At 34.9% G+C, this 25,173-nt stretch overlaps 1 long non-coding RNA gene across 1 annotated transcript in view; it reads left to right on the forward strand.

Moving 5' to 3' along the window:
- Positions 1-3,124, forward strand: part of LOC149132233 (uncharacterized) — a 148,918-nt gene extending 145,794 nt beyond the window's left edge. Inside the window, exon 3 of the long non-coding RNA XR_016244767.1 lies at positions 3,035-3,124. This is a non-coding gene — a long non-coding RNA (uncharacterized LOC149132233). The remainder of the gene's footprint in view (positions 1-3,034) is intronic.
- Positions 3,125-25,173: the final 22,049 nt, after the last annotated feature.

Genomic DNA, 25,173 nt, shown 5'->3' on the forward strand with positions numbered 1-25,173 from the left:
AAATAACAAAATGAAATGGGAGAAAAAGATAAAGAAGATTGTAATAGAATGCTGGTGAAAAGTGAATCAAATAAAACGGGTTTCATGAAACGAACGAAGAGAATATGAGATGAAATAAAAGTTTTTGAATCATCCGCCCAGAGATTGATATACCAAGCAAGGGGAATTTTATAAAACTTTTGGATTACAGGATTAGACGTGGAAGAAATTCAGAGAAGAATAAAAACTGAACAAGAAAAGTGTGAAACAATAACAGGAAGTGGTAACAAAGGGGTAAGATATGAAGAACGTGAAAAAGAAGGAAATCACTGTGTGTCCAAGATTGCTAATGAAGTAAATAATGAAGATGATTTAGTTGGATAACTTACAGTAAATGCTGCGCAAGAATAGCGATGAGAAGGAGATTCTCGAAATGCTGTGAGATAAAATGTGTGTAGGAACACCAAAAGTAAGAATTGTGGACAAAGTGAGGAGAGCCACAAGCAAAGTAAATGGCGTTTTGATCCTGGTTAAAACAGTGAAACAAACCTGCTAATCGTAACTGCTGCTAACGCTGTAGCAGACATAATAGGATACAAGCGAAAAACTGAAGAAAACTAAACTGGGGTAGAAGAATACGAGTGAAGTTGGAAAAGACACGGAACGAACTGGGGTAATTGGCTATTATAATGAGAGGAGAGCTCAAGAATGAAGTAGTAATCAGAAAATTGAGTGGACAGTACAGGTTAGAAGAGAAAGGAAAGCAAACAGTACATGAAAATTGTCACAAAGAGTGACCGTGTTAAAGGCCAAATCCAAAAGATATGATGCTAAATGCAAACGCTTTGAAGAGAATAGACTGTTTCAATCAAGTAGGTGTCTTTCTGAGAAAATAGAGATGGGCCAACATCAGGAACTGCTTCTTGATGTAGAAAAAAAGTACAGTATTTTGGAGAGAATTGTGGAACAGGCCAGTGAGACATAAAGAAAATGCAGAGTGGCTAGCATAGGTGGAGAGAGATTACTTGCAACTGTAACAAGAAAAAAGGACGTCAGAATTGATTTATATTCAGTGAGATTGAAGTTAAAAAAGAATAGCAAATTAGGAAGGCCCTGACCTGCATGGAGTATAAAGCTATTGGCTGAAGAACTTTACACAGTTGCATGAAAGGATCGCTACATAACTGGATGAATGCCTGTAGCATGGTCACGTCCCTACCTGGATGACGAACGTTGTTATGTCTCAAGTACCGTTGAAAGGTGACTTGGCATTAGATTTTCGACCTATAACCTGTTTACTACTTATCTGAAAGCTTATGACCGGTGTCTTGTATGGATCCTACCATCCGAAAGCTGATATCAACCTGTACCTAAAGAGAAACCAGTAGAAGAGTGTTGTGGAAGAGTGTATACAGATAGAACAAAAAAGCCTACTGGAATATTTATTGAACAGCACAGAGAAATTATGAAAGACAATGGATAAGGAACAAGTGATTAAGTGTGCAATAGGAGAATAGGATATAATCGAAATTCAACGAGAACATGTTAAACAGATTGAAAAGAAACCGTTGCATGTTTCATTTTGGGAAGCCACTGAGGATCAAACGATAAAAGCAAACAACTTGAAAAAATGTGTGTATGGGAAAATGTCATAAAAATGTAGTCAGTGGAACTTGGAATGAGACAGCGTCACACATCGTTGCAGAATATCCCAAGTTGGTACAGAGAAAATATAAGAAATGGAAGCATCACCAAGTTATGAAAGTTTTACACCAGATGATTTATCAAAAATGAAGATTTGAAGCTGGAGGTTCATGATATGATCATCGAGTCGAAGGAACGCACAATTTTGTAGGATCTTCCTACCCAAACGTATAAGAAGCTAGAAAATACAGGAGAAACTTCATTTTAAGCCAATCAAGGGAGCTGACAGATCTAGCACTACCCTGATAACTAATGGCATGGGCCCTCGTCTAGCTACTATTCTCTAATGTACAGGCACATACTTAGAATAGAGCTAGTCACTCAAATAATATTTTCCACAGTCACCCGTATTTTCCCAAATTCATTGAGTCGTAAACTCCCCCAACCCTCGCTTTTGTTTCCAAGTAGATCTTTAAAAATTGATGAGGGCTTGATCTAAAATAATAATTTTGTTCAACCCCGGATGTGGATCAGTACGAATAAGCCTTATCAGGGATTGTGCTACCTGTGGTATAACTAACTGTTATCTTCTATATTTACTTAACCCATTACCTCCCATAATTCTATTAACTGGAATCTTTTTATGAAACTTTGATTTCTAGCATAAAACAGCCTTAGAAACACGCTGGAATGATCAAAATAACATTTCAAAATAACATTTTAAATAGAAATATGCGAGATATTGGGTGAAAAATTAGCAAACCTCATTTGAATATCAGAGAAATATACCTAGTAGATATAGCAAAAAGGTTAGATATGTGTAAATATTGACAGATAATTACGAAATTTGTAATTTTTAAGTGATCTCATATGATATCACTGGTAGGTAATGGGTTACGTCACTGGAATACTTTGCTCTGCCGGGACGCCATATTGAAGGATTTTGTAGAAAAAATTATCCCCAAAACTTCTTTTTGTTTTGTTTCAGTCATTGAATTGCAGGTTCATGTTAGCGTACTGCCTTGAAGGGTTTTCATCAGAAAAATCGACTCTAGTACTGATTTTTAAAGTCTGCTACTTATTATGTAGTACACTTTCACCCGAAGCTCTAAGTTACCAGGACATAAAGAAACCAACACCGATTCTCAAGAAGTGGTGGAGGCAAAGAAAAACACATTCGCATACACACGTACACATATATACGACGGCCTTCCAAACAGTTTCCGACTACTATATCCACTCACTAGGTTTTAGTTGGCATGGGGTTATAGTACACGATAAATGTTTAAAGTGTCAAGCAGTGGGACTGAACCCAAGACAACGTAGTTGGGAAGCAAGATTATTTATCATACAACTACGTCTGTACCTGTCTAATATTTATCTAATATTTGGTTTCTATTTGTTTTTTCAGATTACATTTTGGATATTCAAATTTGGACGGATTTTATATAAATTTTACTGGCCACCAATGTCCTTTAATCTATTAAATTTTGGAGTGGTAAGTAGAAAGGCTTATATTCATATACCTGATCTTTAAAAATCTAACCTGTAGTGAATATATATATTCCCCCCTCTTAATCTTAAGTCCTCTCCTGCAAGTTGCCACTTCCGGATAGCTTTTCTGAACTAATAACTTCTACCCTTCATCGTTGCAATTCTATGCTTTGTTCCCTTCACACCGTCCTATTTTCCTTGCCCCACACGTAGAAACACCTCTTTCTGCATATCTTCCACAATATGCGGACCCTAATCTATCTAACTTTCGTTCTCTCTAGTAGTTCCAATATATCTTCCTTTTATTTTGACATAAACTATTCTGCCTCTCTCATTTCTGCTCTCTTCGATACACCATCCACTCCACATATATATCCATCTCTCACTGAGTCTTAACTCACTTTTCTTCCGAAGATGGAACAGACTGCTACTAAAATTTTGGATAACGAATGCGTTCAGGAGACCACATCAACTACGCGTCTGTTCTTGAAAAGGCTGCAAGGGAATCAACACACTTTTCTTCTTACCTTCCGGTTTTAAGGTTTTTACCTGTGATGACCTGCTTTGACTTCATATATAATATCAATATTACAGATTTACATTATACTCCGGGAGTATACCAGCATATATCACAACCATTATGAACGTTCCTAAACCGATTATATATTGATCACATGTGATTTAAATTCTTAGAGCATTCGTTTTTCTTTGTGTTGTGTAATTATGTCATAATCTGTTCCGATACCATTTGTTTGAATACCTATCCTTTAATTCTATTATACATGTACCTGCATGATCAATACATTGTCTATAGACAATTCCCATTAGGCAGTGCCCACATTACTGCATACAAATTCTATTTAAAATCGGAGTTTAGCCGAATTCGACATCAACGGTAATTGTATAGACCTGCCTATTGCTGTGTACCATCAGATATACTACACACAATATATATATATATATATATATATATATATATATACATATATCTGGGGTACGGGTGCGCATGCGTGCGTGTATGTGTATAAATATGTAAATATATACATATAGAAATGTATATAAATATATGAATATATATCTGTAATACATGTGTGTGTGTGTGTGTGTATGGAAATATATGAAGATATATATATGTAAATATATATACATGTATATGTGTATGCATATATATATATATTTATTAATTTATTTATTTATGTGTTTCAGCCAAGTGGCTGCGGTCATGCTGGTGCACCACCGTGATTTTCACGTTCCTTGCATGGCTCTTCTCCCCCACCTGACATGGTCCAATCAAGAGTTTTGATGGCACATCTGGTGTATAAGAGAATTTGACACAGCTGCCCTAAACTGCGTCTCATTACGAGCCGTTGGTTCGTCTGGTATCGTGGAGAGGAAAGCGTCAAGTTTTGTCTTGAAGACCTCCGCATCCATGTCTTGCATGTCTCTCAAATGTTTTGGCAGGGCATTGAAGAGCTGAGGTCCTCTGAAACCGAGGCTGCTGCAGTATCTCGTTCTTATGTGAGATGCAGTGGACGGTACCTTTGGCACCATGCAGTGGCGACCCGTGCGGGCATTCCTGTAGTACTTGATACCAAAGTTTGGCACCAGTCCTTCCAGTATTTTCCATATGTATATTATTACATATCTCTCCCGCCTGCACTGCAGGGAGTAGAGACCTAGTGCCTTCAGTCGCTCCCTGTAGTTCATCTGTTGGACTGTGGCGATCTTTTTTGTATAGTGCCGCTGAATTGCCTCGAGTTCTGCTGTCCGCTTAACACTGTGTGGTGACCACAACTGAGAGCAATAGTCTAGGCGGCTCAGAACAAATGTCTTCCATAGAATCAACATGACTTTTTGATCCCTTGTACGGAAAGTCCTCAGTATCCACCCCGCCAGTTGTCTGCACCTTGCTGTCAACTTGATAATGTGCATGTGAAATGATGCATCACTACACATGTTGATGCCCAGATCTCTAACTGTTTGTGGTTCTGGGATTGCAGTACCTCCAGGCCCTGTGTATGCCAGTTGGGAGGTACTTGTGGTCTTGTAGCGCAGTACTTGAAATTTTTTTGCATTGAACTGCATATTATTTTGCTCTGCCCACTCATATATTGCATTTAGGTCATTCTGCAGGCTTACAATATCATCAGGATTCTTTATTGCCTGAGATATCTTTGTGTCATCAGCATAGCTAGTGACAGTGGCTCTCCGAGTGACCGTGGGCATGTCCAGAAGGGCCACTATGAACAGTATATATATGTATATATATGCATATATATATATATATATATATATATATATATATATATATATATATATATATATATATATATATATATATATATATATATATATATATATATATATATATATATATATATATATATATAGTTATCGCCAAGCCAACATGGCAGTCCCAAAATTAGGACGAAAGCTGCCGTGAATTAGCTCCAAGAAGCCATCGCCTCTAGCTAGCTATGTGACACACGAACCTGTGTCCTTTATAACCTTCGAACAGGGGAGGTCAGCAGTGTCCTCCTGCTGGTTTGGCATCTGCAGACTAGTTTCAGGGTGTTGCCCCTTGTCAATGCAGAGCAGCTCTGCATTGACAAGGGGCAACACCCTGAAACTAGTCTGCAGATGCCAAACCAGCAGGAGGACACTGCTGACCTCCCCTGTTCGAAGGTTATAAAGGACACAGGTTCGTGTGTCACATAGCTAGCTAGAGGCGATGGCTTCTTGGAGCTAATTCACGGCAGCTTTCGTCCTAATTTTGGGACTGCCATGTTGGCTTGGCGATAACTATTAATTTCCAGTACCGCTGTCGTAGTCTCCTTTAGAGAGACTTAGAAATATTAATAACTCTCTCTCTCTCTCTCTCTATATATATATATATATATTTACATATATATACTTATATTTACATATATATATACATAAATTTATATATATATATATATATATATATATATATATATATATATATGTAAATATATTTATACATATATGTATATATATATATAAATTTATGTATATATATATGTAAATATAAGTATATATATGTAAATATATATATATATATATATATATATATATATATGCATATATATACATATATATGTAAATATATGTAAATATATGTTTATATGTAAATGTAAATATATGTATGACGATATATATGTATATATATATATATATATATATATATATATATATATATATATATATATATATATATATATATATATATATATGTCAATATATGTATATATACATATGCAAATATATGTATATATATATATCTAAGCATATGTATACATATATATATAAATATACTGATATATATGTGTGCAAATCTATGCATATATATGTATTTAAATATATATGATTGCCTGTATATATTTGTTCGCAAATATATGCGTATAATATATGTAAATATATGAGTCAGTAAATAGTGGGGTTGTGTTAACTGCACGTGGAGAAATAATAGGAAAATGAAAAAAAAGGCAGAATGCTAAACTGGAAGCATATTTTAATAGAGATTTCTAAACTGGAAGCATATTTTAATAAAGATTTCTAAACTGGAAGCATATTTTAATAAAGATTTCTAACCGGTTTTCATTGCGAAAGCAAATTATCAAGAAGAAGGAGAATGAAAATCTTTTTTACAAAGAAGTACAAAATGAAGAAAATAATATATAAAACAATAATATATAAAAAAATATATATACCCATACATTATATTGTCTTTGAGCTTTTGAAGTCCAATAGTAGTTCATGTATATAATGGTAGGAAAAATAAGGATGCATGAGGGTTGAGAGTTTTGTTAGGTGTTTGTGTTAAGCAGGAAATGTGGTGCCAAAACAGGAAGTGTGTGTAAGGGGAGACAAATGTTTTGAGTTGGAGTTTTGAACTCTTTTTCAACAGGAAGTTTATGTCTGTTCCTAGAGAAATAAGGTCACTGAGGGGTGTGTGTGTTAAGAAATGGTCGGAATGTGTCAATGAAAAGATTCTCCTTGTTGATTCTTTCTTGTGTGGAGATTCTGTCTTTACATTGATAGAAAGGGAATATAATGAATTTATGGTTTTTGTTTCTGGCGCAAGAGTCTATGTGGCCACTGAGTGGAATTTGGCGGTATTGAGGGAGATTTATTTGTTCCTTATAGAGTGCTGCTCTTCTACGCAACGGGAGGCTCGTCTGTCCCATATAGAAGTTTTGGCAACCTGCGCATGTGAGGACATAAATGAGGTTACCAGAAGAACAAGAGAAATTGGTTTTGATTTTAAACTTTGTTCCTCGTTTGAAGGTAAATTCAGACCCTTCAAGTAGGTAGGGGCAGGTACCACAATTAGGGCGTACACATTTTTTAACTGAGGGGGGTGGAAGTGGTGTATGTAGTTTGGCATTGGTTAATAGTGTTTTCAAAGATTTGTGTTGCCTTTTGCATTTAAGGACTTTGTGTGTAATGATGATATTGTTCATTTTCGGGTCTGTGGTGAGTAAGGGGAGGTTTTGTTCGATTGTGGTGTATGCTTCGATGTTTTTGGGGTTGTGGGTGGAGATGTATGGAAGTATTTTGGGGTTGGGTGTGTTATTATGTTGGTTGGTTTTTAGTGTGTTCTTGTCAAGTTCCTTGGCACGTTTTATTCCAAGATCTATGAGTGTGGAGGGATATTGGCGTTGTAACAGTGTTTTTTGAGATCTTGTAAGCGTATTTCTCGAGTGGTTGGGTCAGAGACAATGGTGCAAATTCTTTTAGCTAAATTAAAGGGGATATTTATCTTGGTGTGTTTTGGGTGGCATGAGCTAAAAAGGAGGTATTGTTGTGAGTCTGTAGGTTTGTGGTAGATGTCGGTTGTGATTTGGTTATTAGGTGTTTTTATGATTAAGAGATCAAGAAAAGGGAGATGATGTTTGCTGAATTCCATAGTGAATTGAATGCTAGGATGTATGTTATTAAGTATGGATTTGAATTCTAGAAGTTTTTCATAGGATTCCTTCCATATGATGAAACAATCATCCAAGTATCTTTTCCAGTTATCCATTAAATACATGTGGAAAAGGTGTCCAAATTTCTGGCGTGAGATTTCATATAGTGTTAATTAAAAAAAAACCATTATGAGGTTCGCAAGGACTGGTGCAGCTTTAGTACCCATCGCGATACCACGTTTTTGGCGAAAGTATGTGTCTGCAAACAGGAAGTAATTGTTGGTCAGAATGAACTTAAGTGATTCTATAATGAAGGTTGTGTTCATGCGATTAGGAAATGTTTCTGGGTGTTTGTGCAGCCAGAATTTAATTGCCTCAATAGCATATTCATGAGGGATATTTATATAAAGGTTGACCACGTCAAAAGAAACCAAGAGTGACTCCTCGTTTGTTGTTTTCGGGAGGTGATTGAGCATGTCAAGATCATCTCTAATGAAACTTTTGATGTGACAGGAAAGGTTTCAAAAGAATGTCCAAGAAATTGCTTAAGCGATGTGTTTCGCAGGAGGTGCCTGCTATAATGGGTCTTAGTTTTAAATCTTCCAGAGCCTTGATGTTGATGTAGATTTCAGAGGAGAGTTTGCAAGCTTCGGTGATGAATTTGTTCTTATGGATTTTAGGGAAGCCATAGAAGACGCTGGGCTTGCATTTGAAATTAGTGATGTAATCCTTTTCTTTGTCCGTGAGTCCTTGACCTTGCTGGAGTATAAGGGTGGTGAGGTTTTTGAGAGTTTTTTGTTGTTTATAGTTGGTGATAATTTCATAGAAGGAGTTGTCGTTCAGTAAGGAGAGTGCTAGGTGTTTGTAAAAATCTGTGTTCATTAGGACTACACTACTACCTTTGTCAGCTTCTTTGATAGTAATACTTTTGTCCTGTTGTAAGTCTCTTAGGTTTTTCCATTCTATGCTATTAAAGTTTGATTTGACTTTGGTTTTAGGTGGGGTAAAAGGGAAACTCTGGATGTGGTTGCAAAAATCGTCTAGTGCTTTATTCCTTCCTTTGGAAGGTATGAAGTTGCTTTTGTTTTTAATAATTGAGTCATCCTCATTGTTGAAGTCTATAAACGCTTCTGTTAAACGAAGCTTTCTGCAAAATTCTGAAATGTCATCCTTGATCTCAGGGGGGTTGGGTGTTCTTGGGGTGGGTGTGAATTTTAAGCCTCTGGCTAGGATGATTGTGGGTGTTTGTTGGGTGGACGGTATGGGGTTCCTTGGGTGGGAGATTTATGCATAGGTGTGGGTAGGATTGCTTGTTTGTTATTGGTGTGAGAGTAAGGGGCATTGAGATGGGGATAATAACAAGTGTAAGGAGGGTTCATGATGCTTCTTGTCCATGGGTGAGGAGAATGGTTGAGTTGGGTCTTGTTTGGGTTATTGTGTGGGGGAAAAGGGTTTTTGTAGGTTTGGGAGAGGATGTGTTTTGTGTGGAGGTAGGTAGGGGGTATGTGTGTTTGTAGTGTGGTTTGGGGTGGTGTTTGTGGGGAGCAGTGGTAGTATGTATTATGGGTCCTTTTATGAAGGGGTTTTTTGATTTGAGGTTTAATATGAATTGTGTTTCATAGTTATGGAAGAATTTTTTGTTGTTTTCCCAGTGTTTAAGGGAAGTTAGTTCTTCCTTTTGACATTCATCTTTCAATAACTTAATAACATGTTCGGGGGATTGCTCGTTGGAGTGTGTGGTAAGTTCTAAGAGCATCTCATCATCAATTCTTGTGTATTTTTGTTCGTGATTTTGTGCTCTGAGTTTTAAAAGTTCCACTTCCGTTTTCATTTTTTCTGATGCCACTTTTTCTCTTAGGGAACGTTGTTCTTCTGGTTCATCTGTGATGTGTTTAATTTGGAATTTACGGGGTAGTATGATGGGAGAAGAGTTTAACCATTTGTCATAAATTTCAGCTTTGTTGTGGTTTTTAAGCATGTTCCAGAAGAGGAGTTTTCTGTTGTGCAGTTTCTTGGTCCAGGTAGATTTGATCTGGTTTTTGACGTGTAGTGCTGGAGTTAAAGTGCGTTCTTTCTGTGCGTTGGATGATGTATGCGGTTCCTTCCATAATGAGTTGGTAATTAAAGTTTTTAGTGTAGTGCTAATTTCATTTAGGTTTTCCTTAACCTTATCCGAAAGATGTTGATGTGGGTTGTTTACTGGGATATCTTGGGTTTGAAGGAGAAGTTCATAAATTTTGTTGGAAAGTGTGAGTAGGTGTGTGTTAAGTGTTTTGAGTTCTTTTAGGATGGTCTCATTGGTGACTTTCTCTGGAAGATTGGGGTTATTTTTAGGTGGCATTCTGTATCTCACGTGTGGTAGAAGGTACAAGTCAGTAAATAGTGGGGTTGTGTTAACCGCACGTGGAGAAATAATAAGAAAATGAAAAAAAAAAGGGCAGAATGCTAAACTGGAAGCATATTTTAATAAAGATTTCTAACCGGTTTTCATTGCGAAAGCAAATTATCAAGAAGAAGGAGAATGAAAATGTTTTTATGTATATATATATATATATATATATATATATATATATATATATAAATGTAAATATATGCATATATATATATATATATATATATATATATATATATATATAGGTATATATATGTATGTATGTTTATATATATATTTGTAAATATGTGTATATAAACATATATGTAAATAGGTATGTATATATATATATATATGTGTTTGAGTGTGTGTGTATATCTAAATATTATATTTATATATATATATATATATGTAAATATATATACATACATATATATGTAAATATATATATACATACGCACATTTATATATATATATATATGTATACACACACACGCACGTATATATATATATATATATATATATATATATATATATATGCTGGCCCCTTGAACTCTACAAGTTTTATTCATTTTCTCTGTGTGTATTTCCTCTTGTTATTTTCTGTTGAAGAGCGTAGGCTCGAAAATTATAGAAATTTTCCATTTTTTCTGAGCGTCAAACTAATACATCTATGCATATACAGACTGCGATGTGTAAATTATCTCCATTTTATACTATTATTTCGCGCATGCCCTTGTTTTTGCTTTTGACGATTACAAATATAGTAGTGACAGCACCATGACACAGTTCCTTCTGCCAGAAATTTGGAAATGACATGCTGTACTGCTTGGCATTTGCGTCGGAAGCTCTAACATGTTCATTTCAGAGTGTTTGCGTGTCAATCTGAGGAAGGATAAAAAATCAAAGACCCAGTCAACATCATGGTGTTTGGAGTGATCACCAGTAACAACGACGTTATGCCTCCATTCAACTTACCACTCGACCTCAGGCTCAAACCATAGGTCTACATTAAGTGCCTAGAGGTGGTAATACAGCTCTGGGTCAAGAGGGTGGCTGCTGGAAGACCCTATGTCTGGCAACAGGACCCTGCATCATGCTACACAAGCAGGGGAATCGAATTATCGCTGTCAGACAATTTCTGCAATCACATCACCACTAATATCTGGCCACCTAACTCCCCAGACTACACCCCGCTTGATTGTTATGTGTGGCGCGCAGTTGAGCGAGAGACAAACAAAACTCCTTGTAACACCAAAGATGAACTAAAGGCAAGGATCAAGCCAGTATGCATCAACATAAAAAAAGAGACCGTCCAGAAGAGTTGCAGGAGATTCTAAAGTTTCTAAAGTTGTTTGGAGGTCGTGATTGAAGCCAATGGCGACTTTATTGAATGATTCTACTCTTTCAAGAAACTTTGATGTAATTTTGGTAAATACATTTGTTTTCATTTTTGCGTAATTTAGACCACAGTTCATTCACCGCATCCTGCATGTATGTAAATATATATATATATATATATATATATATATATATATATATGTATATATGGGAAATGTACGGTAATCATATAAACCAGCCTTTACCATTTTTAATATATATATATACATATACATATACACACACACACACACACACACACACACACACACACACACACACACATATATATATATATATGCAAATGAATGTGTGTTTGTGTGTGTGTGTAAGTATATGTCCTAGGAGGAAGACTCAGACCTTATCCAATCTGAATTTCTATAAGGCAAAATGGGAATTAATCCGCAAAGGGATCCACAATCGAAGCTGGTTCAACATTTTGTGTATGCAATATATTGATTTGAAACTCAGCCAGTTTATGTCAACAGTGCAAGCTATATGCACTAAATATGTCCAAGAAAGATAGGCCAGCACACCGACAAACAACATTTCCAGGGACTGAAAAATCTTCATGAGATGTAGGTCAACTGAAGCATAGAGAGAAGTCTATCTTAATACGGGTGCTCCAAAAAATTGAAAGCAAGATCAAACTCTCTCATGTAAGGGAAAGAGCAGAGAGAGAAAGAGAAAAAAAAAAAGAGAGAGAGAGAGAGAGAGAGAGAGAGAGAGAGAGAGAGAGAGAGAGAGGGAGAGAGAGAGAAACGAGCTATGGAAAGCATAAAAACAAATCCCAAAGCATTCTATAAATTCACAAAGGAACCAGCCACAGTACAGTATAAAATAGGACCATTTTTCCAAAGGAATGACTCACTGACGGCGGAACCAGGATGGATAAGCGAGATACTCAGTGAACAATTTAAAAGTGTTTTCACTTTCCCCCTTGGACATATTCAGATAAAAAAAGATCCGGTTGAATTCTTTGATATTGCAGCTCTAAAAAAGAGTTTCCTTAGAATGGGTACCATTGGCTAAAGCTACCTAAGTGGTATCTCAGGGAACTGTTCTGGGACCACGGACAGCCACTGTCCTTAGGTAACTGTTCAGGGGCCACGGACAGTCACTGTCACTAGCTATGCCGATGACACAAAATTATCATAGGCAATAAAAAAACAAAATAATATCACAAGGTTACATTACATCAGGACATAAATTCAAGATACAAGTGGGCCGAAGTAAGCAATATGCAGTTTAATGCAAGAAAATTCAAGAACTGCACCATCAACTCACGATTACAGTACAATCTACATATACAGTACCCGAAGGCACTGCAATCCCAGAGTCAATGTCAGTGAAAGACTTTGGGATCAGTATGTGCAATGACGCATCATTATATATGCACATTAGCAAGATGGAAACAAACTGCAGACAATTGGCAGAATGGAGACCAAGAAACTATGCTAACCCTGTCGAGAACCTTTGTTCTCAGCCGCCTGGACTACTGCTCTCCATTATGGTCACCACACAATGCCAAACTAACAGTTGAGCTGGAAGCAGCCCAACGTCACTACACTAAAATGATTGAAACAGTGCAGCGGATGGGCTACAGACTGAGAAACCTACAACATTACTCCCTGGAGCGAAGGCGTGAGAGATATGCAATAATATACATATGAAAAATCCTAGAACGGCTAGTACCTAACTTTGGCATTGAGTGTTATACAAATGCCACAAGTGGCCGCCATTATTTTGTACTAAAGGTACCATCCACTCCATCTAAATTCAGGATCAGGTACTGCAATAGTCTAGGGTTCAAAGACCCACAGCTCTTCAATTCCCTGCCACAAACATTTGTATAAGATGGAAGATGTCTTCAAAAAGAACTGGACATCCTCCTCTCTACAATACCGCCCGACATGAGGTACAGACGAGGGCAGCAAAATCAAACGCCCTTATACACCAAATATACCAACAGCTGGGACAAAGGCACATACAGGAGTGGTGGTGTGAAACACTTAGACTGATGAAGTCAGAGAGACCATGGTGGTGCTCCAGCCTGACGACGACCGCATGGCTGAGACAAGTAAAAGAGTAAAATATATATATGTATATATATATATATATATATATATATATATATATATATATATATATATATATATATATATATATATATATATGTATGTATGTATGTATATATATATATATATATATATATATACATGTATATATATATATATATATATATATATATATATATATATATGTATATATATATGTATATGTGTATATATGTATATATATATACATGTATGTATATGTGTATATATATACATGTATGTATGTGTGTATATATATGTTTATGTATATATGTATATATATATATGCATGTATATATGTACATATACGTACATATATATATATAATGATCTATATTCTCTTAGAATATTACACGCTGAATTCATAATGAGTGCGCTTTGTATAAAATGTCAAAAATATTAATGCTATAAAGTATTTAGACATTAATACGAGCGATTATATATTCTGTATTTTGAAATGAAAGCATGAAATTTAATATCAAAAAAATAATTCCTCACGAAGATATATGTGACAGAATGGATACTGAGGTCCTCCAACACAAGAAAACAAGAATCTATGTTGACCCTGTCGGGAACCTTTGTTCTCAGCCGCCTGAGAACAAATTCATGTTTCATATATTTACATATATCTTTAATACAATACTATTTTAGACATATATATCTTCGTGAGGAATGTTTTTGATATTAAATTTCATACTATCATTTCAAAAGAGAGTATATGTGTATATATATATATATATATATATATATATATATATATATATATATATATATATATATATATATATATATACACATATGTATATATGTTTGTATATATACATACATATATATGTATGTAAATATATGTATATATGTTTGTATATGTATACATATATATATTTGTATGTATATATGTATATTTATATATATGCATATGTATATATATATATATATTTGTATGTATATATGTATATGTATATATATATATTTTTATGTATATATGTATATGTATATTTATATATATGTATATATATATATGAATATATATACATATGTATATGTATGTATATATATGTATATATATATGTATATATATATATAAATATATATACTTATGTATATATATATATATATATATATATGTATATATATATATGTATAATATATATGTGTGTATGTATATATATGTAAATATATAGATGTAAATATATGTATATATACATGCGTGTAAATATATCTATATCTATATCTATATCTATATATATATATATATATATATATATATATATATATATATATACACGTGAACATGTATATATACATTAAATATGTTTATATATATATATATATATATATATATATATATATATATATATATACAAATATATGTATATATATATACATGTAAATATATATATATATATAATACATAATATATATATACATATATATATATATATATATATAATATATATATAAGGTAAATAACAAGGGAAAAAATTCCTTCAAAGAAGTGTGTAAAACATCCAATTCACTGGTACGTCTGTTGAATATTGCATGAATATGGATATAATTCAAATTACAAACAATAAATTAAATAGAGAGATACAAATTACAATCCAATAATTTATTTATATCATAATATAACATAATATACTATGAATGTTATATAATATGATATAACGTAAACAATTATTTAAAAAAATCAAAGAAGCCAACATTTTTTGATATATAAACAATTGAATTCCCGTATATATGAGCCTCGTGAGGGCAATTGGTGTGTAGATAGACGAAATTCCGTGTGAAAGAATTACTGGATTGTAAAAAAAATTTATACAAATTCCTATGTTTTGTGATCGTTAGCCACTCAACTACATAGCAATAACATTAGAATTAAAAAAAAAAAAAGAATAAAATTATAATCCAAAACTACAAATATGCAAGGGTGGAACAACATAATGGAAACACCTAGCATCATAGCATCATAATTTTGAAATATCTATAAACCGTCAAAAGCTTGGTTATTTTTATGTTCTTTGATTTATTATTAGTGTTGCTTAATATGTTTTGCTAAAATTGCTGTTTCTTTTCAGATATCATCAGAAAAAAGTAATTAAAATTCATTAAAATTACAGATCTATTGGACTTTCAAAGAGATCAAATTGTTGGCGTTCGTATGGCAGACGCTAGCGTAACGAAAACAGCCGAAAGTAATGACAGCCTTTGAAAAGAAGGGAAAACCTCCTCGTCGAAAGAAAACTCCGGAAGAAAACCCAAACTTTCAGTTAGGGACCGTTGGACTCATACGCGAATTGTTAGAAAGGATCATAAAAGTACAGCTCCTAAAATTACTGCAGAGCTTAATGACCACCCCGAGAACCCAGTTTCCACAAAGAACTGTTCACCGGGAGCTGCACAAACCCGGATTTCACGAGAAGGCTGCAATCAGAAAACCACTACCTTCAAAAACAAAATGCTTCAAAGCGTTGAGAGTGGACTAAAAACCTACAGAATTGGTCCCTAGAGCAGTGGAAGAATGTTATTTTCTCAGATGAGTCATCTTTTACCTTATTTTCAACCACCGGCGGAGTATGCGTGTGGAGACAGCCAAAAGAAGCATTTGACCCAGACTGCCTTTTTCCAACTGTTAAACATGGAGGAGGATCTGTGATAATCTGGGGAGCTATATCTTGGAAATCTGTCAGCCCAATGGTTTCCCTTCATGGCAGAATTAATAGCCAAGACTACTTAAAGCATTTTATTTGATCAAATTCATCCTATGTTTGTGGAACTGTTTCTGGAGGGAAATGCAATCTTTCAGGATGATAATGCACCAATTCACACAGCTAAAGTTGTTACTGAATGGCACCAGGAACATTCTAGTGAAGTTGAACATCTAATCTGGCCAATACAGACCCCAGATCCCAATATTATTGAACATTTATGGTGCATTTTAGAAAAACAAGTAAGGAGTTGATATCCTCCACCATCATCATTGCAAGAACTGGAGACTGTTCAAGCTGTAATTACTGCCAAAGGCGGCCCTACTCCATATCAAAATATATTTGTTTGGAATTTTAAGGTGTTTCCATTATTTCGTCCAACACCTGTATATGTAAACATATGTATATATATATAGATATGTATGTATAAGAATATAAATATATATGCATATATATATATATATATATATATATATATATATATATATATATATATATATATATATATATATCTTTGTGCGTGTAAGTATATGAACATTCTGTTATTCTGTTACTTATTTCAGCCCTACGGCTGTGGCCATGCTGGAGCGCCGCCCTTGTAATTACCTTCTAACTGGACAATTCTACGTGATTGTCTAATCGCGAAATAGGGAGTTTGATGCTTCTGCCGTCTTGAGTGTCCTCTCCTTGATATTGGTACATCTGAGATCTTGGACAGCAAGTGTTTAAGTTGCTTCTTGGAAACCTCTCAATATATGCATATATTTATATGTAAATATATGCTTTCGGTGCGAATGATTATATATATATATATATATATATATATATATATATATATATATATATATATATATATATATATATAGAGAGAGAGAGAGAGAGAGAGAGAGCTGATGAAGGAAATTTTCTCTATGTGGCCTGTTTGTTTTCTGTGCTCTGTTTATGTTCTGCTTTTCATTTTGTCCACGTTTTTTTTGTGACGTCCTGTACCCAGATATGCTTCTATATATACATGTAGATGTAAGCATGTACATACATGTACGTATATATGCATATATTCACATATTATTTGTTTTTTATATATATATATATATATAGATATATATATATATATGTATATGTATATATACGTAATATATATATATATATTATATATATGTATATATATATAATATATGTAATATATATATATAATATATATAATATATACATATATGTATATATATATAATATGTATAATATATATATGATATATATATATATATATATATATATATATATATATATATATATATAAGTATATATATACATGTATGTATATGCATATGTGTATGTAAATATGCATGTATGTATACGTATGTGTAGGCGTAATGAGCAAAATTACATGTAATACAAAAATAAAGTAAATTAATTAAACAAGAAAAGTTATGTAATATTTTGCTTTTGACAATTGTTTCGAGTGAACCATGGTTGATGCCACAACTGTGTCCTTTATATCAAGACTCGTGATGTCGTAGGTGTAAGGAAAAAGACGGAAAAAGCCATGTTACTCTCATCCAAAGAATGTGGTTAAAAGCGTATCTGATAGCTGTGTTTTCAATTAGACAGTAATGTACTTAAAGAAATAGGAAATACATAAATCGCTAAGTAAATATACATTTGTATGTGCACAATGTATGCATACAGTTGCATACATATATGTACATAATACATATGTCAAGTGTATATACACTATAGTTACTTAAGAATTAGAGTCAATAATGTAGTTTAAAGTGGATTATGAAACAACTGTAATTGTACAGATTTAATTGTTATTTTATCCTCATATTCTTTCGTCTGTCCACTCACTCATGTGCATATATATATATATATATATATATATATATATATATATATATATATATATATATATATATATATATATATATATATATATATATATATATATATATATATATATATATATATATATATATACATGAGTGAGTGGACAGACGAAAGAAAATGGCATTCATCACATATTGTAGGAGTTACAAATGATTTTAGCAACCGTTCACTCAATTCAAAATGGCCTGAAGTTTTGTGGACGATTGCAACAGATTTACACCAACAACTCGCTCTTTGTCACGAACTATAAAACCCATCAAACCAGTGCTCCAAAATGGCCGTAGTCCAATGACTGTAAGAAGTAAAAAAACTGAAATACGTCTAGTTTCTTATCAACTGAAAATTTATTTTTATATCTTATTTGAATTATATTTTCTTGGTCCCTTTAAATCTATTTTTCAAGAATCTCTGATTCAGCCTTTACTCATACTCACGACCTAACAAGGAGTTCTGGCTCACAATCAAATCTTGATCAAAGAGGAGAAAACCTGCCAATCACTCTTAAAATATTATCTCTTAATCCTTTGTACAAAACTATTCAAATGAAATTACCGTTTTCTTTTATCAGCGTCCATCTTAAAACATATCTGCTTCTGAAAAAAAAAAGGCTTTATATCACTGCTTTGATGCCCCTAAGTAAATAATGCACACGTGTTATCTTTATAAATTTAGATGGCTTAGATTTATATATGTGTGAGTCATTCATCTATACAGGTAACCTATAAGTGTGAGGTATTTTTTATATTTCGTTTTATTGCCAATAGATACCGCTAGGATAATCGTTGAGTGTATTGATTCAAAAATACATGGTACTTGAGCCATGGTTCGCGATTTTTAGGGTTTTCAGAATTGTGAGACCACTTCTGAATCATTATTGTTCCCAGGTCACCACTGACCCTGAGTAGTAGCGCCTGTCAGGGTCGCAGCTGTAGGTTAATTAGATGTTACCTAATTGCTTTGTAAAGTATTTTACGCTTTGTGAGTTCACAAACTCCGGTACTACTGACACGTGATTAGAATATTGCAGTAAAAAATAGCAAGACAGATTCTTCAAGCTGAGCCAACCAGCAGAAAACCTAGAGCTAGACCAAGAACGTATTGATGAGATAATATCCACAGACGCAGGCGTGGCTGTGTGATAAGAAGCTTGCTTCCCTACCACATGGTTCCGGGTTCAGTCCCGCTCTGTGGTACCTTGGACAAGTGTCTTCTACTAAAGCCACGAGACGACCAAAGCCTTGTGAGTGGACTTGATAGACGGAAACTGTTTAAAAATCGGTGTTGGTGTGTTTATATACCGTGACTTAGCGATTCGGCATAAACAACTGATAGAATAAATACTAGGCTTTAAAAAATAAGTCTTAGTGTTGATTTGTTCGACTTAAATCCTACGAAGCGGTGCCCTAGTATGACCACAGTTAAATGACTGAAACAAGTAAAAGTATAAAAGAAACGTTTCAGTAGGTCATGCTTGAGAGTTCAGCAGGAAAATGTGATGACAGTTGCTTTGGATAAAACTATATGGGGGAGGTGTCACGATCATGCAATGAATAGTAGACGGAGAAAATGGATTGGACGAAAGCCCAGAAGTTTTGTGTTTAATCTTGACTGGTGGAGGCGTGGTTGCGCGGTAAGAAATTTGTTTCTTAACCACGTAGTTTCGGGTTCAGTCCTACAGCGTGGGACACTAGGCATGTTAGTCTTCCGCTATAGCTTCCAGTTGACCAAACGCTTGTGATTATTGTTTGACGGAAAGTAATAAAAAAAAAAAGATACCCGTCCTGTATAATGCACATGTAAGTCTGTGTGTGAGAGGGTTATGCTTGTCTCCATGCTACCACTTGACCACTGGTATGACTTCATGTCTTTCTAACTTAACGGTTAGGTAATAAGACACTCGTAGAATTAGTACGCTTAAAAACATAAGTTTTCTAGACGAACTGCTTTACTAACTTGAAAACGCTCTAGCATGGCCGCTGTCTGGTTATTGAAACAAATAATATTTATATATATGTACGCGCGCGCGTGTGTATGCCTGTGTGCGCGCGCATGAGTGATTGTGCGGTAAGGAGCTTGCTTCCCAACCGCATGGTTCCTAGTTCATTCCCAATGTGTGGTACCTTAGTCTTCTACTAAAACCTCGGGCCGACCAGAGCCTTCTGAGTGGATTTGTAGACGGAAACTTAAAGAAGCCCGTTGTATATATATATATATATATATATATATATATATATATATATATATATATATATATATATATATATATATATATATATATATACATGAATATATATATATACAACGGGCTTCTTTAAGTTTCCGTCTACAAATCGACTACAAAAGACCATTGCTTGACAATGGATGTTGGTGTGTCTACGTACCCAAAACTCAGCATTTCGGCAAAAAAGACCGATCGAATAAGTACTAGGCTTAGAACGAATAAGTCCTGGGGTTCATTTGTTCGATTAAAATCCCTTAAGGGGGTGCTTCAGCATGGCCGCAGTCAAATGACTGAAACAAGTAAAATAAAAAAAATATATATATTTATATGCACATATACACGCACACATATATATATTTCTCTCTCTCTCTCTCTCTCTCTCTCTCTCTCTCTCTCTCTCTCTCTATATATATATATATATATATATATATATATATATATATATATATAAATATATATATATATATATACATATATGTGTGTGTGTGTGTGAGTGTATGCGTGCATGTATTTGTGCATGCATATGTATCTTTATACATGTATGTGCATGTGTGATATTTTGTCCTATATCTTACCCATCCGCCCACTCCCAAGCAGTCTGTCTGTCTATCTATCTATCTATCTATCTATCTATCTATCTATCTATCTATCTATCTACCTACCTACCTACTTACCTACCTGCCTACCTACCTATCTCCCTAATAACTGTCTCTATTTAATAAAAAAACATAACGTTCATCTGTCGTTTATGGGCAAAAAATTTGGAATCAATAAAAAAAAAAACGTTGTAGCTGGCACACGCATGCGCATTAAGCACATTAAATGTAAAACACTAACACAAACCTGACGGTTAATGTTTCTTATTTCTTGAGGCGATCAATTTGATGGGAAGGGAACGAGCTGGCAACGAAATCAGGACGGTGTGGGGCGAATGTATCTAAGATGAAAAGATCGAAGTGATCGTTAGCTTGATGTCTTGGTGTCTTGGTGGTTTCGTGGCTTTGTTTGTTGTGGTAGGGGGTGAGCTAATCGATGATTAATCGATTTTTAGTGATTCTTTTGTACGTTTTAACTTGCTAAATCCATTTAAAGATCAATGTCTGCAGTAGGTTTCCCATTAAGGGCGAAACCTATACATGCCAACACAAACACGTATTGTCTATAGGTTTTCTCGAAGTTTAAGTACAGCGTGACTGGGTGAATACATTTTCGTTTCTCGTTCTTCAATAAAAACGCATGATTATATTCTTTCATCTTTTACTGCGGCCATGCTGGGGCACGGCTTGACGGGTTTTCGGCGAAAAATCGACTCCAATATTAATTTGTAATTTTTAAGTGCTGTACATAATGTACAAACCACATTTTGCCGAACCGTTAGATTAATGCAGTAAACAAACAAACACCGATCCTCAAGCAGGTGTGGCGAACAAACACAAACATCAAGATACACACACATATATATACATACATACATACATACATACATATATAAATATATATGTATATACATATATATATATATATATATATATACCTATATACATATACATCATATGTATGTGTGCATGTATTTGACAGGCATCATGCAGATTCCGTCTACCGAAATCACTCACAAGGTTTTGGTTGAGTCAGTAAATAAATCTGGTAAATGGAAACGAAAAGAACCCAGTCGTGTGTGTGTGTGTGTGTGGGTGTTTGTGTGTGTGTGTGTGTGTGTGTGTGTGTGTGTGTGTGTGTATGTATCCGTGTTTATCCCCTACTACCTCTTCACAACTGTTGTTGGTGTCGTTATATGCCCGAAAGTTAGCGGTTCGCCAAATAGACTGATACAATAAGTAGCTTACAGAAAATGTATTGGAGTTGATTCATTTGACTAAAATTCACGGTGGTTTCTCAACATAGCCGCAGTCTAATTATTGAAACAAATAAAAGAATACAGAGAATACATATTTGATATATTATATCAGGCTAAGTAAGCAACATGAAATTCGTCACAATATATTTTAACAAAGCGGAAAATTTATTCATCAAAGTAAGTACCATTACAATCAACACATTTTGAGTTACAGGTTTGTTTATTTCGGTAACATAAAAATCTGGAGTTCTGGAGCTGATGGACTTTTTGAAAGCACTTTTAGGTCTGGGGAATAAGCTGGGTGGGGAAGAACTTCGTAAAGAAGTTCCCTCAACTTCTGGGGCGTCATTAGTGAAACATGTGGTCAAGCATTGTCATGAAGAATGATTGATTCTTTTCTGTTCGACCAGTCTGGGACGGAGAGGTAGTTTTTCTTTCATTTTAGCAATTTCATGGCAATATGTTTCTGCAGTAACGGTTTTTGTGGGTTTTAAGAAGTTACAGTGGATGAGTCCAGCAGTACACCACCAAACAGAATCTACTTTTCATCGCAAGTTACAATACAGTCGTGATCGGTCTGGTTACGGAGAAGAAGCGACGAGTAAATTTCATGTCTGCATATTTTCTGATTTCCATTCAAATCATGTGGTACCCATTTGTCGAGCTTGTTTTTTTACATTTTCCGATTGCATGCAAATGGTTGCAGGCGGTTTTCTGGCTAATATGAAGTTCTTTTGCTGGTTCTCGAGTGGTTTTACGTGGATCTTTCTCAATGACGGTCTTTAATTGACCGTCATCGATGACAGATGGGCGTCCACTACGCTCACGATCTTCAAGACTCAGGTCTCCACTGCGAAATCGTTTAAACCATTTTCGAGCTGACCACTCACTGGTCATTTGCTCAACATACGTCTCGTTGATATCGCGAACAGTTCCAGCTGCTTTACGTCCTTTTTTGAAGTTGAATAGCAAAATTGCTCGAATATCGCGCTTTGACAGTTCCGTTTCAGATGATTTTAACAACGGTGAAAAAAATATCAATGTTAATTCATTGATGCATTTGCGCAAGTCTGTCTGTTATTCCTTTATTTGTTTCAGTCATTTGACTGTGGCCATTCTGGAACATTGCCTTGATGGGTTTTCAGTCGAAAACCTGGTAATTATTCTATCGATCACTATTTTACCGAATTCCTAAGTTACGGGGGTGTAAACACACCAACACCGGTTGTCAAGCAGTGGTGGGGGACAGTCAGAGCCACAGACACCCACACATACATACATACATATATACATATATATATATATATATATATATATATATATATATATATATATATATATATATATATATATATATATATATGTGTGTGTGTGTGTGTGTGTGTGTGTGTGTGTGTGTGTATACACGACGAGCTTTTTACAGTTCCCGTCAACCAAATCTACTCACAAGTCTTTAGTCGGCCCGGGGATATGGTAGAAGACACTTTCCCAAGGTGCCACGCAGCGGGACTGAACCCGGAACCAGCTTCTTACCACACTGTCATGCCTGCGCCTATTATATATACAGGGTGAGGAAGCAAAACTTGCAAAATTGGTGTAACATTTGAAACTCTCTCATTGTGCATCAACGGGTTTAGTAATTTGAAAATAGGTTAATAATACTCACATATAATTACACAATGAATAAGTTATTCTATGTGGCTTCAATTTTTTGCAATTACGGCCTCCGCACGGCCCCAGAATCCCGCACGTTTCTTCACCACGAAATCATTGGTCATCATGGCTCACTTCTCATTAAGGTGGGAAGTTTTGTTGTTGGCATGCTCCAAAATGTCCAACACAGCATAGCCCAGAGGGTTGAGATCCAGAAAGCCACGAATTTGGATTTGACGTTAACCGTTGAGCCCACAGTGTGCCGGTCGTTTTTGCGGTTCACAACGGCATCCACTGTGATCTCGTTAGAAAAAAAATCTTCACAGTGGATCCGTTCTTCTTGAGACACCTGAGAAATTTTTGCAACTCTCCAATCTCTTAGCATTCATAGGTGCTGTCAGCAGGTGTCTCGGCGTCCTGGTGGAGGCCTTGAGACCCAAGTAATCATTCACAGCAGTTCTGATGCTGATGGTCTTGGGGCTCTACTTCAAGTTCAAAAGTCAGCTTCCTCATGCATGTAGTTGGATCCATTGAAATTTTAGACTTGAGAGTGATGACGAAGTATTAATTCCGCTTCTTGTTGGTATCACCGCTGTCAGACTACTTCTGAACATAGTCACAGAAAATCATGCACGTGTGTGTGTGTGTGTGTGTGTGTGTGTGTGTGTGTGTGTGTGTGTGTACCTCCACCATCGCTTGACGACTGATGTTGGTGTGTTTACGTCCCAGTAGCTTAGCTGTTTGGCAAAACACTCCGATAGAATAAGTACTAGGCTTACATAGAATAAATGCTGGGGTCGATTTCTTCGACTAAAGGCGGTGCTCCAGCATGTCCGCAGTCACATGACTGAAACAAATAAAACAATAAAAAAACTATGCCATTTTAATACCGAGCAACGCCGCGTAACTCTGCTAGTATATATATATATATATATATATATATATATATATATATAT

Source organism: Octopus bimaculoides, chromosome Z (assembly GCF_046866305.1).
Source record: "Octopus bimaculoides isolate indiv1 chromosome Z, ASM4686630v1, whole genome shotgun sequence".
Taxonomy (NCBI): Eukaryota; Metazoa; Mollusca; class Cephalopoda; order Octopoda; family Octopodidae; genus Octopus; species Octopus bimaculoides.